Below are 20,160 nucleotides of genomic sequence, written 5' to 3' on the forward strand. Positions count from 1 at the left end.
CCACCAGGGATACAGTCAATAACACCAGTGGATGTCAGAAGCCACAGAGAGAAGCCTGCTGGACTCTACAGAGACTCTGGTTTTTCTTATACATAGGTATCTATGATAAAGTTTTATTTGTAAATTAGACATAGTAAGAGATTAGTAAAGATAACTAATAATAAAATAGAACATTTATAACAATATATTATTTAAAATTATATGAATGTGGTCTCTCTTGAAAGAGTCAAGACAATATTAATATTTTCAGATGGTAGTTGATCATTGGTAATTGAAATTATAAATGGTGAAACCACAGATAAGAGGCTTTCCATAATGATAGAGTGATTAATGCATACAGAAAACATAACAAACCTTAGTGTGTATTCATATAATAACAGAGTTCAAATATACGAATAGAAAATGAAGCTGCAATGGTTTTATGGATGTAGTTGGTTTGTGTTAATCATAGTTGCTATGTTTTTATGATCCCTGTTGTCCCCTTCCTGCTCCACCAAGGTAAGTGACAATGGTCTTGATGCAGCCAGCTTAAGTCTACAACTGAGGACAGGAATATTTCTACCTCCTAAGGAAGTTAAAATTTTCAGAGTAACCTAAGTTGCAAGGCAACTTTAAACAACAACAACAACAACAAAAATCTCACACTCAAATAAATGGAAGGAGGTAAGGAACTAGAAGTGACACACAGAGAATTGGGGGAATCCCAAACTTCCCCACAGATCTGAAAGTATATCCATCTTCATGACATTGTTTGTGCTTTGAATTAAGCATCTTTACTTATGAATTAGGCCTAAACTCTTACAAAAGACTTTAGAATGGCAGACTCATCTGGTTAGCCAACATGAACCCACAAACACCACTTTAACTGGAGGCTGTATTTTCTGTGGAGATTCATTATTTAACTTCACACTTTGTTCATTCTGTTACTTCATGTTGACAGGTAGCATTTGAGTGAAGTCCAGAACTACTCAAATGAATTCAGTCAACAAGGAAAGATATTTTAAAATAGGGGAAGGAGAAATAATGGGTGAACAACAATTTCCTTCAAAAGAAAATGCTACTATTTGTTAACAACACATGAGTCAGTGACAAATATTTTTTTCTGACACAAATTTCACAGCACTGGCTTACCAAGTTTCTCTCATACCTGCATGATGCTATTAATAATTATCTGAAATATCTTGGCCTCTCAAAGTTTTATTTGTAGTAAAACCTTAACATTTCCCCTTAGTAGGTTAACATAGGGATAACTTAAATGTCTTCTACTTTGGGAGAAATAATGAAGCTCAAGGTCTATGAGAATAAAATATTAAAATGACATATAAATCAGGTGTGGTAGTGCAGATCTATAATCTCAGCAACAAAGGAGGCTGAGGCAGGAGGATCACAAGTTGAAAGCCAGCTTCAGCTATTTAGTGAGACCCTCAGCAACTTAGTGAGACCCTGTATCAAAAAAATTAAAAGGCCCAGGGTTGTAGCTCAGGGATGAAGCACCCTGTGTTCAATCCCCAGTACCAAGTAAAATAAAATAAAATGACACATAAAAGTTACTTATTCACTCTAATAATGCTTGTCAAATATCTGTATGCTTCTTCACATCCCATGACTTTACATGCCTTACAAATTTACTTTAGTGCCAAACATGAAACTGTTCTCTAAACCCAACCCTGTCTCAGCAACTTGATTTACATGATGTTGTGCAAGATAATTAAACACTTTTAAGACTCACACAGTGTAAGTCTAACAAATGTTTCATCCACACCAGGCATGCAAAGAGCCTATTTTAATTTAAGATGTCAAAATCTTCAACCAGAAAGTCCAAGAGATCAGGATTTGGTTTTGTTGACTATTGACTCCCTCCAACACCTGAAATGAAACCTGACATGTGACAGGCACTCAATAAATGTTGTTAGGTGAGAAACTATCAAAGTACCTGTAGCACAGGCCACTGCAGAGAAGAAAATCAATATCAATGGATTCATGGAGCCGAGGACTGTCCTGTTGCATATTGTGGTGACAATCATCAAAACATGAAGACACTCATAATTATCAAGAATAGAGAAAATGAAGAGAAGTCCTCATAGGAAAATCCTCAAGATTTCTGTTTTTAAATTTTTTTATTCTAATTTGTTATATACGACAGCAGAATGCATTATAATTCATATTACACATATTGAGCACATTGTTTCTTATCTCTAGTTGTATACAAAGTATTTTCACACCATTCTTGTCTTTATACATGTTCTTAGGGTAATGATGTCCATATCATTCCACCATCTTTTTTACACCCCTTGTCCCCCCTCCCCCTCCCTCCCCTTTGCCCTATCTAGAGTTCATTTAATCTTCCCATGCTTCCCCTCCCAAGCCCACTATGAATCAGCCTCCTTATATCAGAGAAAATATTAGGCATTTGGTTGTTGGGGATTGGCAAACTTGACTTAGATTTATATTCTCCAACTCCATCCATTTACCTTCAAATGTCATGATTTTACTCTCTTTTATTGCTGAGTAATATTCCATTGTATATATATATATATATATATATATATATATATATATATATATATATATATATATATATATATATACCACATTTTCTTTATCCATTTGTCTACTGATGGGAATCTAGGTTGGTTCCAGTTTAGCTATTGTTAATTATGCTGCTATAAACATTGATGTGGCTATGTCTCTGTAGTATGCTGTTTTTAAGTCCGTTGATTATAGTCTGAGGAGTGGGATAGCTGTGTCAAATGGTGGTTTCATTCCAAGTTTTCCAAAGGAGCTCCGTACTGCTTTCCATATTGGCTGCACCAGTTTGCAGTCCCACCAGCAATGTATGAGTGTGCCTTTTCCCCCACATCCTCACCAACATGTATTGTTGTTTGTCTTTATAATAGCTGCCATTCTGACTGGAGTGAGATGAAATCTTAGAGAAGTTTTGATTTGCATTTCTGTAATTGCTAGAGATGCTGGACATTTTTTCATATATTTGTTGATTGATTGTATATAATCTTCTGAAAAGGGTCTGTTCAGTTATTTGACCCATTTATTGATTGGGTTATTTGTGGGTTGTTTTTTTTTTTTTTTTTTTGCTGTTCAGCTTTCTAAGTTCTTTATATACCCTAGAGGTTAGTGTTCTATCTGTTGTGCAAGTGGTAAAAATTTGCTCTCAAGATGTAGGCTCTCTATTCACCTCACTGATTGTTTCTTTTGCTGAGAAGAAGCTTTTTATTTTGAATACATCCCATTTATTAATTCTTGATTTTAATTCTTGTGCTATAGGAGTCTTATTAAGGAAGTTGGGGCTTAATCCAATATGATGGAGATTTGGGGCCTACTTTTTCTTCTATTAGATACAGGGTCTCTGGTTTAATTCCTAGGTCCTTGATTCACTTTGAGTTGATTTTTGTGCATGGTGAGAAAGAGTGGTTTAATTTCATTTTGTAGCATATGGATTTCCAGTTCTCTTAGCACCACTTGTTGAAGAGAGTATCATTTCTCCAATGTATGTCTTGGCACCTTTGTCTATTATAAGATAACTATAATTATATGGGTTAGTATCTATGTCCTCTATTCTGTAATATTCATCTACCAGTCTATTTTGGTGCCAATACCATGTTGTTTTTGTTACGATTGCTCTGTAGTACAGTTTAAGGTCTGGTATAGTGAAGCCACCTGCTTCACTCTTCTTGCTAAGGATTGCTTTAGCCATTCTAGGCCTCTATTTTTTCCAGATGCATTTCATGACTGCTTTTTCTAGGAGAAATGTCATTGGGATTTTGATTGGAATTGCATTTAATCTGTTTAGGGCTTTTGGTAGTATGGTCATTTTGAAAATAATAATTCTGCCTATTGAATCCAAGAACAAGGGAGATCTTTCCATCTTCTAAAGTCTTCTTTAATTTCTTTCTTTAGGGTTCTGTATTTTTCATTGTAGAGGGTCTTTCACTTCCCAAGTATTTTTTTAAGACTATTATAAATGGGGTAGTTTCCCTAGCTTCCTTTTCATAAGATTTGTCACTGACATACAAAAATGCGGTTGATTTATGGATGTTGATTTTTGTATTCTGCTACTTTGCTGAATTCATTTACTAGTTCTACAAGTTTTCTGGTGGAATTTTGGGGGGTCTTCTAGGTATAGAATGATATCATCAGCAAATAGTAATGATTTGAGTTCTTCTTTTCCTATTAATATCCCTTTAATTTCTTTCATCTAATTGCTCTGGCCCATGTTTCAAGAATTATATTAAATAGAAATGACAAAAGAGGGTATCCTTGTCTTTTTTTCAGTTTTTAGAGGGAATGCTTTCAATTTTTCTCCATTTAGAAGGATGTTGGCCTAGGGTTTAGCATAGAGAGTTTTTATAATGTTGAGATATGTTTTTGTTATCCCTAGTTTTCCTAGTGTTTTGAACAGGAAGGGGTGGTGTATTTTGTCAAATGCTTTTTCTGTGTCTATTGAGAGGATCATATGGTTCTTATCTTTAAGTCTACTGATGTGATGAATCACATTTATTGATTTCCATATGTTGAACCAAGCTTGTATCCCTGGGATGAACCCCACTTGATAGAGGTGTACTATCTTTTTGATATGTTTTTGTATTATATTCGCCAGAATTTTATTGAAATTTTTTTGCATCCATATTCATTAGAGATATAGGTCTGAAGTTTTCTTTCTTTATTGTGTCTTTGCCTGGTTTTGGAATCAGGGTGACATTAGCCACATAGAATGATTTTGGAAGTGTTCACTCTTTTTCTATTTCCTGAAATAAACTGAACAGTATTTGGTATTGAGTTTTTCTTTAAAGGTCGTGTAAAACTTGGCTGTGTATCCATCTGGTCCTGGGCTTTTGTTGGTTGGTAGGCTGCTGATGGTGTATTTTATATCATCACTTGAAATTGATCTGTTTAAATTGTGTATATCATCCTGATTCAATTTGGGCAAATCATATGACCCTAAAAATTTGTCAGTTCCTTTGATATTCTCTATTTTTTTGGAGTACAAGTTTTCAAAATATTTTGTAATTACCTTCTGTATTTCTGTAGTGTCTATTGTGATATTTCCTTTTTCATCACATAGTTTGTAATTTAAGTTTTCTCTCTCCTTTTCTTTGTTAGCATGGCTAAGGGTCTGTCAATTTTATTTATTTTTTTCAAAGAACCAATCTTTTGTTTTGTCATTTTTTCTCAGTTGTTTCTTTTGTTTCAGTTTCATTGATTTCAGCTCTGATTTTAATTATTTCCTGTCTTTTACTGCTTTTGGTGTTGATTTGTTCTTCTTTTCCTAGGGCTTTGAGATGTAATGTTAGGTCATTTATTCGTTGACTTTTTCTTCTTTTAAGGAATGAACTCCATGCAATGAACTTTCCTCTTAGTACTGCCTTCATATTGTCCCAGAGACTTCAATATCAGTGTTCTCATTCACCTCTAAGACTCTTCTAATCTCCTCATTGATGTCTTTTACATTCAGTAGCATATTATTTAGTCTACAGGTGTTGGAGTAGTTTTTATTTTTTATTTTGTCACTGATTTGTAATATCATTCCAATATGACCTGATAGAATGCAGGGTAGTATCTCTACTTTTTTATATTTCACTAAGAGTAGCTTTGTGGCATAATATATGTTCTATTTTAGAAAAGTATTCATGTATTGCTAAGAAGATGTGTATTTGTTCATTGAAGGATGAAATATTCTATATATGTAAGTTAAGTCTAAGTTATTGATTGTATTATTGAGATCCATAGTTTCTTTATTCAGCTTTTGTTTGAAAGATCTATCCAGTGGTGAAAGAAGTTTGTTAAAGTCACCCAGAATTATTAGGTTGTGGTCTACTTGACTCTTGAACCTGAGAAGAGTATGTTTGATGAATGTAAATGCTCCAATGTTTGGGGCATATAAATTTATTATTGTTATGTCTTGTTAATGAATGGTTCCCTTAAGCAGTATGAAATATCCTTCTTTATCCATTTTGATTAACTTTGTCTTGAAGTCTACTTTATTTGATATGAGGATGGAAATCCCTGCTTGCTTCCACAGTCTATGTGAATGGTATCCTTTTTCCCAATAATTCACCTTCAGTCTGTGTATGTCTTTTCTTATGAGATGAGTCTCTTGGAGGCAGCATATTGTTTGTTCTTTCCTTCTAACACTGTGAATCTTAGGTGTTACCATTTTTACCCTATAGGCTTATAGTGCCCCTGTAGGAATCCAATTCTTCTTCTTTGAGGTGAAGAACAATTTTATCAGAGCCCAATATAAACAATATACACCCTAAAATAAATATTTACTAATAAGACATTTACAGTTTTGTCATAATGTAGAGAAATGGTGCATTCAATTATTATCTACAATATACTCAGAAGGTTTGTAAAAGGGTTTACAGTTTCTGATGGTAGACAAAGAACCAGAGATGAGGAGTAGAATGATATGCTGAGGAGGAAGACGGTAAAGATATAGAGTTGTTATACCTTAGGAAGTGTGAAAGAGAAATCTAAAGAGGAAGATTAGTAGCAGGAGAAAGGAGAGGAAGTAAATTTGGGTAGACAAGTCAGTGGGAAGACTGTAGAGTACATAAAACAAACACACATATATATCAAGAAAAAATAAAAATGTTAAAGTAGCAGAAATTGTTGGGAAAAAAAGGAAAAAAAATAAAAGTAAAAAAGAATAAAAAGAATGTACAACACAATGTAATATACTATTCAGATGTCCCAGTCCTCAAAATCCTAATTCATGTAAAGTACTTGGTTTCACAAATGTTGGGGATGTGAGGGTGGGAGAAAGGAGTGGGGGAAGAGAGAGACAGAGAAGAAAAATTAAAAAAAAAACAACACAGGGCTTGTTTTGGTTGGAGAGCAGTATGTTTCCTGCTTCCCTTATCATCCAATAGGTGGGGTTGTCTGTTGTTACCTGGTATCTCTGCCCTCAGGATGGTGAAGGTAACCAGGGTGTCACTGTGCTGGGTTAGCAGCTGCTAGGGAGAAGGGGGGAGTTAGAAATTGGGTACCTGGAAGATGGTGATGAAGGTGACCCAAGATGGAGGCTCCTACTTTCAGCAGTGGGGTGTCAGGTCAGGTGTGGGGAGCTGGTAGATGTGCTGAATGATGAATTCAGCAGCGAGCTCTATGGCTTACAGTGTCAGCTGACTTCAGAACCTTGTGAATTTCCCAGATGCAGGCAGGTTACTGCAATAGGGGACTAAATCTGCTGCTGCAGAGTCTCAAGATGGCAGCGACCAGAGGAGCCCCATGTTGGCAGAATGGGGTCCACACAGGGGTGTAGGCCAGAGTTCCTACTCATGGGAAGCTGCCTCTGTGGAAAGGGCATTCGTGATTTCTGCTCAGGTGGGTGGCTTAAAGTTGTTCACAAGTGCTGCTGCCTCTGCCGATGGTCTCACTGGGTACCCAGTAACCCTGCGTGGGTGAGTAGTTAGGAGACCTACACTGATGCTGAGGCCTGGACCCCTGGATGACTTTCTGTGCATGCGATGGGAAGTAGCAGGTAGGGCAGGAATACTGCTCCCAGAGAGGCCAGATTCTCAAAACTTGAATCCCAGGTCACAGAGCAACACAGATGCTGCCTCCCTCTGGCTGGCTGCCATCTTGGATTCTCTGAAATCCTCAAGATTTCTTTTTTCTTTCTTTCTTTCTTTCTTTCTTTCTTTCTTTCTTTCTTTCTTTCTTTCTTTCTTTTTTAAAGAGAGAAGAGGGGAGAGAGAGAGAGAGAGTATTTTTTAATATTTATTTTTTTGGCAGACACAACAACATCTTTGTTTGTATGTGGTGCTGAGGATTGAACCTGGGCCACACGCATGCCAGGCGAGCGCACTACCGCTTTAGCCACATCCCCAGCCCTTCTCAAGATTTGTAATGTTAAAGAAAACATTGTGTGCATGGATTTAACATATGAGGAGAGGCAGGAAGAGCAGATAATGCTAAGCATTTCTCATTTCAGAAGTAATAACTCAGGGAGAAGAATGATTGTTGATGAAACTTCAACAATCATTCTTCTCCCTGAGTTATTACTATTACCAAATGGTGGTATGGGTACACACCACCCTAATCTAGAGTGGTATGTACCCACAGTCCAGGGTCTATGGACTGTGTATCCAAAGGTACATGGTGATGGTGATGTGTGAAAATACACCCTAGTACCTAGCACACCCCTGGCACTTAGGAGGCTGGCAAGTATTTACTCCCCTCCCCTTTTCTCCTTCTCCACCATATTTTACTTCTTATTTCATCCCTCTTTTTCTCCTCCTTTTCCTCAAATTCTGGTTCTAGAATCTCCTTCTTTTTATTAATCTTTCTGGTCCAGCACCTTCTATCAATTCTCCCTCGTGTTTCTTCTCTGTGACTAACTATTATGGTCTAGATTTGGGTGTCTTAAAAAGCTCATGTGTGAGCTAATGCAAGAAAGTTTAGAGATGAAATTATTGGGTTATAAGAGGTTGTAATTAATCTCTTGATAGGGATTAACTTGGTGGTAACTGTAGGCAGGCAGGGTATAGTTGGAGGAGGTAGGTCCTTAGGAATGTACCTTTGGGGTGTGTAGTTTGTCCTTGTTAAGTGGAGCTCTCTCTCTGCATCCTGGTAATATCCTGATCTTCTTTCCTCCAACACACCCTACTTCCATGATGAGGTGGTGGGCCCTAGGAATGGAGTTGGCCATCTCCAGACTGATACCTCTAAACTGTGAGCTTCAAAACTAAACTTTTCCTCCTCTATGTTGTTCTTGTTATGTATTTTGGTGAAAAATATGACTAAAACACTAATCATCTTCAGGAATCCCTTACCAGTAAAATTTAAAGTAGTATAAAAACTTGCTATCACTCTGGCTAACATCCTCTTCTTCCTATCTCTTCACTGTTAAACTTATTGAAAGTGCTTTGCACTCAACTCTAATGCTGCCTTACTACCACTCATTAGTGAATTCATTTCCCAAATTATTGTACACCTACAATTTGCCTGTGCTGGAAACTGGGAATAAAATTGTGAGAAAAACCAATGTTGTCCTTGCCTTCATGGAGTCTCTTGAAGTCTGACTTCAGAAGCATCATTCTACTGAAATCAGTATGTTCAGAGTCATCAACTATCACCCAATTCATTTCTCCACTGTCCTTCTAAATAATATATGAGTCCCTTTTCTCTCTCCCTCAGGGATTTCATATCTTAATGCGATCTCGTGATCTCTTGACCCCAGAAAAATCCCTCTCTGACCTTTCTATGTCAGTCAAAAGCTCTGCCCAGTCCACAGTTATTGAAGCCAGAAACCCAGACACCCTTGGTTTTCCTTCTCCTCCCTCATCCCAGCAGTTCCTGTCGGCTCTTTATTCAAACATGTCCTTCAAGTGCCCACATCCCTCCATTGCTCAAGATCCATCGACTTCTCAGTTGACAATGCAGCAGCCTCCTAAATGGCTCCCTGCTTCACTTCAGCCCCCCCACAGCCTATCTGTCACACAGAAGTCAGAGTGATCTTTAAAGAAAATTGGATCATATCATTCCATGCTTTTAAAATAAAAAGTTAAGGCTTTCCATTCCACTCAGAGCCAACCCATCCTCACCTCCATGACCAATACAGTCCTGCTTTATCTGGTCCTGCTCAACCCCAGTCCTCACCTCTTCCCCTACCCACTTGCTCAACACCCTCAAGCCTGGAGCCTCTGAAAGACTCTCACAGATCAGGCTGCTGTCCTCATTCTGGTTCAGCCCAGAGCTCACCTGCTAGGGAGCCTACAACTGACCTACCCAGTTGGCCTGTCCCTCTCTATCACATCTTGTTTACACTCTTCATGGCCCTCACATGGCTCACCATTGTTGATTATTTATTATCCATCCTCCTTTATACAGGAGGAGAGACCTTGTCTTTCCTTATTCACGAGATCATTCCTGATGCCGGGAACATGCTTGGCACCGGGTAGATGCCCAATAAACATTTATCAAATGAATGGCTGAAATAATAAATGGATAGGCACTACCAAGGAAGGAATAACTAGGAGCACTACCAAGGAAGGAATAACTAGAGCTGAACAGAAGACACAACTTAGGATAATACAATTTTATTGCTACAGATAAAATCCTCATATTATTGAATTCTTACTTGTCCATTAGAAGCAGTTTCACCTGTTCTGGTAATCTGTCAATCTTCATAATTGGGTCAAAGAACATAATAACACAACCATAGGTTTGGGGAAAACCACATGCTTTAAAAGTATTTTCCTGTGTCTTCATATTTATGAGAAGGTTCATCAGGGTTTCCTCCCATATCTGTGCTTGTTATGGTTTGGATGTGAAGTGTACCCCAAAAGCTCACTGGCAGTCATGGGACTAAAAGTCAGGCTTTTAGTCACACTTTTTTTAAAATTCCTTCTTTTTTCTTGGTATTTTCCTTCATGTTCTACAGTAATACAAACATACTAGTAGTGCCCACTTTTTCAATTTTCAACATTATCACATTGATTTGTTTCCATGGAAAACTCATGTACATACATACAAACACACAATGCCCTTCCCCTGCATCCTCCCTATTCTCTACAATACTCAGTGATGTCAGTTTTCATATTTCATTATCAAGGCCATGTAAATATTGTTGGTAGCTGAACCAGAGTTTACTACACTTGCATTTTCTCTTTCAAATCACATTGGGATGCAATTTTGTGCCTATCAGATTGTCAAAAAGTAAAGATATGATGTCACAAAGTGCTGGTGAGGATGTAGCCTGGAAGTTCCCACATACTACTGCTGAGAGCATGAATGGCTACTGTGCACAGGTGACTCTGAGGTGGTTACTCTCTGCGTCTCTGATTTCTCCTCTATAATGCAAGGAAACAGGGTTGAATGAGCCTTAAATGACTTAATACCTCTAAATATCATAACATAGTCCTAATGCACAGCCAGCACTCAAGAAATATTATCCATATTAGCCAGATCTCTCTGTTACATGGTCTCATTGTTCTTTTGTAGCAGTCTTCACAACTATAAATCAAATATTCATATAATCACTTATGTGGTATCTGTCTCCCCACTAAATTATGAGCTCTTCAAAGACAAGAATCATACCTGGTTTGCTACAAGTTTCTATCCTTAATTTTGGAAGGGTGCCATGCACAAAATAAATTTATTTTAAATGGATGGATAAGGGAATAATGAGTGAATGAGTGTTCCCGCTTATGTGGAGATGCTGAGCATCAGGGCTAAAGTTTCTTTAAAAGCATAGAATTGGAAAGTGAGTTATGAGGCTTCTAAGACTTGGAAGTTTTTTATGATGGTGGTCAAAGGTGGAACAAAAGGAAGAATTATCCCTTTGGAAAAAGAATCCTGGGTATATAGACATGAGGTAAAAAAGAGAAAGAATGTAAATGATGGTTGCCAAAGAGTCACAGCACAATAGGAGACACTAACAATTCACAGTTTCAAAGGCTCAGGATAGAACCACAGGAGAGTGTTTACTGTCTTTCAGTTGTTCTCAATAAACAAAGTGGAAAGAAGATAGTAGGTAGATTTTGTTTGTTTGTTTTGTTAGTAGGCTTTTTAAAAAAGCAACTTTGGGTTCACAGTGAAATTCAGCAGAAGGTACAGAGTTCCCACATTCTCCCTACTCTCCTCCCCCAGCCTAGGAGAGAGCTTCTGAGATACAGTTGAGAAGATGCATTTGAGTGGAAAGAATATAGCCAGGGAGATGGGTCACTAGGTCTCTGATAAGTAAGACCAGCCTGCCAATTTCTATATTACATTACAATTGTTCGATTGGTTAACAGGAAAGAAAATCTAATATGAGCCTTAGGTGGGTACTAGGGTTCATGGCAATTGAGCACTGGGGCATTTGGCATAGAATCCATGCTCCAGATGAGCTTGGGTTACAGTGATAACTGAGTTCTTTGCCTTTTACATGCAGCTTTTCTTATGAGGGATTTACAGAGAGCGAACTGAGCAGCTCTATTAAGCTATCTGAATTATCAACTTCACAGGCAGGAAGGTGATTAAAATTTAATGACATATCCCAGCTTGTTGCCATCCAGTGGAACTGTCATCATCTTCCTGTCAAGGAGAATAAAGAAGTAGGAAAGTTAAAAAGAAAAAGAAGAGGAATATTTTTCAGGTAAAAGTCTTCATTTGACAAAGTATGAGAATAAATCAGCCATGTAAAGAAAAAAGATCAAAAGTGATTTTGTCTGATAATTACTGACTTAGAGTCTGCATGTCAAATGGTTACTATTTATAGATTTAATAGGGGAAAAAATTCTCAGCCTGTGCTTCAGCTTCTAATTTGCTTAGTCATGACATTCTTATCAGTACTCCACACATGACACTGTCTGTGCTTTATACGTTATTAAATGGGCTACTAAAGTTGTGCTTTAATTTGAATAAAATGTATGAAAATAATATAACAATTAGCCTATGTGGTTTAAACGGACTGTGGAATTGCAATGGATAAGTCCCCAAACTGGGCAGTTTTCCCCAGGAGCATCACTGGAAGACATAGAAAACCCTGAGTTATGCAGCATCCCTTGATGAACATCACCCCTTTGGATGCATTAGTCTAAATTCAAGTATCTGCTTATGGACTCCCCACTGGGAAGGCTTGGGGGCTCTATGAAAACACTAAAGATAGTATGTGTCAACCTCTGGAGAAAATTATGGGTGTGTGCACATGACATAAAGAGCCACAAGCAAAGTTGTGTGTAGTAACTTTTCATTGATGAAACTTAAGCTTATCTCAATGTGACTGTGACATGACAAACATGATAACTCCCTCTGTGACCAGTTGCCAATGAGCAATTTGCAGTAAAGCAAATCATGCAGACTATACCAAATGGATCTTGGAAAGTCTTGATTACATCTAATCTTCATGCCAAGTCATCATAGAAACAGATCTCAGGGCAGCATCTACCTCTTGGGAGCCAGTACCAGCCAGTCTGGGAGCTCCTGGGGTAGACATCCTCACTCATCTCATGTGGACCTAGATCACTGCTCCAGTCAATGGCACCCCCCACCCTGTTTTTCTCAACCTCTCTTCTTTGATCCTGTACCAGCCAATTGTCAATGGTACCCACAGGCACAGCCTACATTTGCTAACCACACATAGGAGCTTGCAATTTAGGAAGAGAAGCTGTGTCTTCTGAAATCTCAGAAAAGGACCACAGAGCTCTTTAGTATAGGCACTAACAAGTCATTGTGGTGGTCACTCGGATGCACTTCCAGATCCCCCTTCTCTAGGAGCCTGTTGTGCCTGCTGTGGGGAGTGCCAATTGCCTCTTTTTGCAGAGTGCTGCTCACACAAGGTCATGTCCCTTCCTAGAGCAGCCAACAATCAATTGCTGATTGATGAGAGTGTCTGAAGGTGTTGATTTCTAGGGCAACCATCATGCAGAAAAAATTTATTTCAGATTCTGTTCTTGGGACCCAATCTACAACACGTAGGCCCATGAGTAGTACTAGGGTAAAAGTCCTGGGATGGGGTTTGGAGTTGAGTCACAATCACTTCTTGCACAGCTGGCAACAAGAACCCTCTCTAGTTCAAAGTGAAGCAAATAGAACCTGGAATAGGGTGGCAACCCAATTTTAAAACTTTCAGCAGTGTCCAGGGGAGATGGCACAATAATGAAAGAGAATGCAGAGATATGTAGGGAAGACAGTAGTTACAAGGATAATGGAATTATCTGGTTATTGCTATGCTAGATATTACAGAGGAGGTATCAGCAGGAGTAGGGGGATGAATGATGAGTATTCAAGAGATTAGTTGCTATTTAAAAGCAATGTGTGAGAGCCAAGGAGCCTCCTTGACAGCTTACAAAGAAGCTTTACCTCTTGCAGAGAGAGCAGAGAAAGCTTAGGACCAGAGTATAATGTAATAGAGTAGCTGAGCTCCAAGCCAGGTCTGCTGTGCCAAGGTCAAGCCCCTGGCTGGGAAAAAATGGGTCAACCTCTGGAGAAGATTATGGATGTGGGCACATGACATAAAGAGCCAGAAGCAAAGTTGTGTGTAGCAACTTTTCATTGTAGTAGAGAGGAATTCAATTTACTGTCCAATTTTAACTGCTGAATGTTTTAAAAATTGGGCTGCCGCCCTTAAGTGACTGTCACATCGGATGAAACATCTGGGTTGATTCCCTCCCCCCAAATCTTGAATCTTCAGGTAGAAGTACCTACAACTAGCTGAAGGCTACAGAAATTGCTCACCCCACCCTCTCTAAAGCTAATCTCTTATCCATCCTTGTTGAAGTTAATGCAGTGACTTCTCCTCTCCACAATATAATATGTATGGCCCTCAGGAAAGGAACTGTACCCCAAAGCTGATACTATACCTAGCCAGGTTAGATCAGCAGAAGCATACATAAAATTACATTCTGAGGGTACCTAGTCAAGAGGACCAGGACATAAATTTGGACAGAAGACATTACCAATTTGAGAGCATTCTTCCTGGAAACAATATCTAACCCCTTGGCAAAGATCCAAGGAAATGATTGATGCATTCTGGTAGCAAGGACCCAAGAAGCATAGGAAAGGCCATGACCCATGCTGAGCAATGTGGAAATTTTGGAATTGAACAACAGACAGCTGAAAATGGATTAAAAGGCTCAGAGAAAGTGCACACAGAGAGAGATATGTAATGCTAAGTCCTGACGATTATGTTATCAGGAAGATCTGGAGGGTACCCCACTTACTAAAGCCACAAGGGACAAACTAGTGAGTAGGTCTCCAGTGCATCTTGTCTGTAAGCCATAACTGACAGGAAAGGCCATTACCATGCAATGCTCACAGTTGCAACATGAAAGACAACATCTCAAAGCAAATAGAGGCCACTTAGCAGCATTTAACTGACAAAATCCAGGTGAGAGCAAGTATCTTAATGAGCAGTGAGGATGAACCCTAGGGAACCTGCACCACAGAGTTATCAGGATGGTTAATAGAAGACAGTATTCTAGGGACCAAATAGATGGGCTATCAACAGAAGACTACTCAGTTTATATCATCAAAATAAATCAAGCATGGATTATCAAGAGTCTGAGGGAATTGTCTCCAATAAAACCTAAGAGTCCCTACCATTTTCAAAGTGTAAGTTCCCCTACACCAAACCCAGTGGCTGAAGAAGAGAGCATATCTGCAGAAGGAGGTGAGTCTCCAACACCCTCTAATACCACCGTCAAGTGTACACAGAAATGACTGTACCAATCCTTTCCGCAAAGAACCTGTGGACATTTACTTGGGAAACCATGCACTGGGGAAAGATTCAAACATTTTTAGGACCATTGAACACAGGGTCAAAGTTGACATTGGAGTCCCAAAGCATTACCATAGTCTGCATTTTAGAATGAGGGTATATGAGGGCCAGGTAATAAATGGAAACCTGGGACAGTTCCATTTTCAGTGGTTTCACAAGACCCAGAGACCTGCCTGGGGATCATTTCCAAATCTCTAAACATAAAATCATAATAAATATACTTGGTATCTAGCCACTGCCACTCCCAAATATCCAACCTGCCAGCAACAGAGATAAGTGCTATGTCTTCAATATGGTGTCATCCTTCAAGGAAACCAACCAGCCAAATAACTTGTTGTAACAAGTTGACTACATTGGACTCCTACACTGGAAGGGTAGGGAATTTGTTGTGAGCAAATGAGACAAGTATTTTGTATTCTCCTGCCCATAGAACATATGGAGTGTCTGATTTACTGGCACAGGAAGATACATGGCATTGTATCAGACTAGAGGACACACTTAGCAATAAAAGAGGCATGAAAGTGGATCCATGTCCTGGGGATCCATTGATCTTACCACACACCACAGCAACCAGAAGGGCCAGCTTGGGGTAGCATTGGAATGACTTATTAAATGCATGACTAAAGCAATACTTGGGGAAGCACTATTTCTCAAGGCTAGAGCACTGCACTCTAGGATGCAATACACATGGATAATTGAAGATTTTTATATTATGTTGCCAAAAGGAGGAATTTCTGCATCTGAGCACCAGGAGATGGATGCTGGAGTGACACCACTTCCCGCTACTCCCAATGACCCACTTGATTAATTTTTGTTTTTCTCCCATAACTCTGACCTCTGCAGGTATAGAGATCCTCATTCCTAAATGGAGATCATCTCTGCCAAAAGATACACAAAGAATCCCATTGAGTTATAAGCTCTGACTGCTGCCTGGCACTTTAGATTCCTCATGCCGAAGGACCAGGCATCAAGAAGAGTCCCCAGTCCAACAGGAGCAATTTCCCTGACTGCCAAGAGGAGGTGAGGTTTCTGTTACATGATAGTAGAGAGGAATTCAATTTACTGTCCAATCTACAAGGGTGTCTTTTGGAACTCTATTGCCTAATCTTTATTGTAACAGGACTAGTGTAGCAACCCAGACTCCTTGTGATAAAGGGTTTAGATTCTTCCATCAGATAACCCATTAAGACCAGCACAGTTACTAGCTGAATGTGAGAGGACTCTAGAATGGATCCTGGAAAAGGGACAGGAGTAGGAATTATGGCCCTAAGACCAGCTCCAGCAACTGGGCTATCATTTCATCCTGCTAATAATATTCCTTTTCCAGGTTCTCCCAGGAAAAGTTCCACTAGAATCCTGCAAGATCTAGTCCCAGAATGAATATGAAAAACTGGAATCAAGCAACATGAAGAAAGGACCAACCACCCAAATCTCCTGCCAGTGAAGAACTTGCTGGCTGCTAAGAGTGGTAGGCGTTAGCTGCCAGTCTGTTCAGGGGTGGCCTGGACAGCAGAGCACTGCCTTACCCAAGATCACATCCCTTCCCAGATTGGCCATCACAGAATGATGCAGATGTACAAGCCTGGCCAGCTAGCCAGTTCAGGACAATCTGCAGGGCCATGCTAACTCAAGAGCTGGGGTCAGCCTAGGCTGTCACACACCATCTTCTCCCTTTGCCAATCCTGCCTCCCTTTCCTCCCTCCCATAGTTGTTGACCTCAAGGACACTCCTTAATTAACAACACCCAGTACACTGAACACTCTCATAGTTGGATTCCCAGAGTCCAGCCTGTAGCCATTATCTAACCTCAGTTTCCTCAACTGTAAAATGTGCATCTTACAGGGAAAAATCGGATGGTGTAAATATGCAAGCACTTTTGAAACCTTAAAGATATACAATTCCAATGCCATGATTATTGTTATTATATAAATATTTGTGTTCCCTATTCTTCCATTCCCTGTATTTTTCTAGTATGATCCAATTTTTTTTTATACTGCTAAACATAAAATCTGTTGTGTAGTTCTAGGGTGTATTTGCTACAGTTAAAAGGCAAGATGGATTTTGATTACAAACATAAATCTTATCTTCCCTTCAAAAATGAAAAGCTATCTGGCACCAGCACTTTTTCTTTTTTAGTTATTGGCTCATATCATGTTGCATATGTGTTGCCATGGAAGCAGGAAGAAAATACCCTTTATCTAACATCACATATTTTTTAAATGAACAAAAAACAACATTAACCAAAACAAATCCATTGGCCTTAATCAGGATGTTCTTTGCTCTCAGTGCTAACTCAATTGAAGTAGATGTAGTCACTACCTGTTCTCTCCCTGAGGTGAGCAAATGGTCCAGCTTTGCTCTATTAATTAACTTATGGGCAGGAAATGGGTGTCAAATAGGCTAACATTCCACCACCATGGTGTTGTACTTAAAAACTTTAGCACACGAGTTTGAAAAAGGCCAATTGCCTAAATCTGCTGCAGTTGCTCTGGTGGGACAAGGAGACAAAGCAGCCTGAATGATCTAGCTACTCTCAAAATATCAAGTGGCCCCCAAACCTATAAAGATGGTATCACCCTATCCATTTGATTTAATAATCATTGACTTAATGCCAGACCCTAAGGTCACAGATATTTAAGCAGCTCAGAACTGAGCTGTGAATTGAGACTCAAACATGACTTATCCATCTGCTGGGCCACTTGTTTTTTTGGGCCAGATGTTAAAACTGCCCAGAAAACCCCAACATCAACATTTTCACATTCCCTCCATCACAAGAGGGCAAAGGTACCTGTGACTCCAGTCACCATCGTGATTATCTGCACAAAGGAGAGCAGCAGTTTATAGTGGAGAATGGTATTTAGCAGGAAGATGTTTCTGAGCCAATCACCAGTTCCCCATCATGGAGCCTGAATCACAGTAATAAAACACACAATAAATCTCACAGAAGGCAAAGAGCCCAAATCAACTTTTGCAGCCCTGTGCCCTATCTGAAATCTTAGACATTTAGTAAACTGGGACAGGTAATAGCATTAAACACTGGGAGCAAGCTGAAATTCTCAGATGGTACTTGATTAACTGGTCTTAGTAATAATAGAATCATGCCGGGTGCTATGGCACACACCTATAATCTCAGCGGCTTGAGAGGCTGAAGCAGGAGGATCATGAGTTCAAAACCAGTCTCAGCAACTTAGGAAGGCCCTAAGCAACTTAGGGAGACCCTGTCTCTAAATAAAATATTTTAAAAAGGGGATTGGGGATGTGTCTCAGTGGTTGAACACCCTGAGTTCAATCCCTAGTACCAAAAATAAATAGAATCAGGTACATATAATGTTTTGGTAAGCAGTGCTAACATTTCAGGCCAAAACACTCATACATTGCTGGTGAAACTGCAAATTGATGCAGCCAATATGGAAAGCAGTATGGAGAGTCCTTGGAAAACTGGGATTGGAACCACAATTTGACCAGCTATCCCACTCCTCGGTATATGTCCAAAGGACTTTAAAATAGCATACTACAGGGATGCAGCCACATCAATGTTTATAGCAGAACAATTCACGATAACTAAATTGTGAAACCAACGTAGATGTCCTTCAATAGATGAATGGATAAAGAAAATGTGGTATATATACACAATGGAATATTACTCAGGATAAAGAGAGAATAAAATCATGGCATTTGCAGGTAAATGGATGGAGTTGGAGGATATAATGCTAAGTGAAGTTAACCAATCCCAAAAAACCAAATGCCAAGTGTTTTCTCTGATATAAGGATGCTAATTCATAATGAAGATGCAGGGGAGCATGGGAGGAATAGACGAACTTTAGATAGGAAAAAGGGGAGGGAGGGAGCATAGGGATAGGAAAGACCGTGGAATGAGATGGACACCATTACCCTAAGTACACGTATGAAGACACGAATGTTATGACTCTACTTCGTGTACAACCAGAGACATAAAAAATTGTGCTCTATATGTGTAATATGAATTGAATGCATTTTGCTGTCATATATAACAAATTAGAATAAATAAAATTAAAAGAAATATTTCAGGCCAAAAATGTTTTAAACAGTTTGAGGTAAGAACTTTAGATTCTTCAAATGTGCTCCAGATATTCCAAACATTTTTAAGTATATGTTTTTTCACTTAAAGAAATGGTGATAAGTAAACAATCAGACAGACTTATGCGTTATATACCAAAGGAGGTGTCGCCATTTACAAACTCATGTGACACTAGGTCAGTAAAATATCCCATGCCCTCAGTAAATTTTTAGAAGTATACCTTTAAATTAAAAGCTATATTGTACCTAAGTCATTTTAAAATTCAAACCTGTCCATGTCAGCTCATGTAAAATTGTACAAGCAAGTATACAGTTACACAGATGTGCTTAGCTCAATGCATGTGACACAAAGTTTAGGGGCATCCTCCACTATTATAAGTAATTCTCATCAGTATAAACTTCAGGGCTTATTAGCTCTATGCCCAAAAGATTTCATTTTTAACTCTCTGAGTTTCATGCACCAGTGAGTTTTACTGGATAATAAAAAACCCTAAATCTTAGAGGCTTAAATGAATGTGCTTAGCAGAGTATAGTTTTAGTCAGCAACTTAGACTGAGCTCAGCTGGGTGGCTCTTCCAGGCTCACTCATGCATCTTCAGAATGTGGCAGCTACAGTTCTACTGATTTTAGCCAGCGTTTCTCACACATCTGGAGCCTCACTCAGGACAGGTCACCTTTGCTCCATCTGAACTCTCATCTCTCATCCTCTAGCTGGAGACCTGGGCTTATTCATATGATGGTGGCATAATTCAAAGAGGGGAAGAGATGCTTGCAGACTCCAGTGACCTAGGCTCAGAGCTTCCCCATCGTTACTTTCACTGCATTCCACTAGACAGGGCAGAGTACAAAACCAGCACAAATTCAAAGTCTAGAGAAATAAA

Source organism: Urocitellus parryii, chromosome 5 (assembly GCF_045843805.1).
Source record: "Urocitellus parryii isolate mUroPar1 chromosome 5, mUroPar1.hap1, whole genome shotgun sequence".
Taxonomy (NCBI): domain Eukaryota; kingdom Metazoa; phylum Chordata; class Mammalia; order Rodentia; family Sciuridae; genus Urocitellus; species Urocitellus parryii.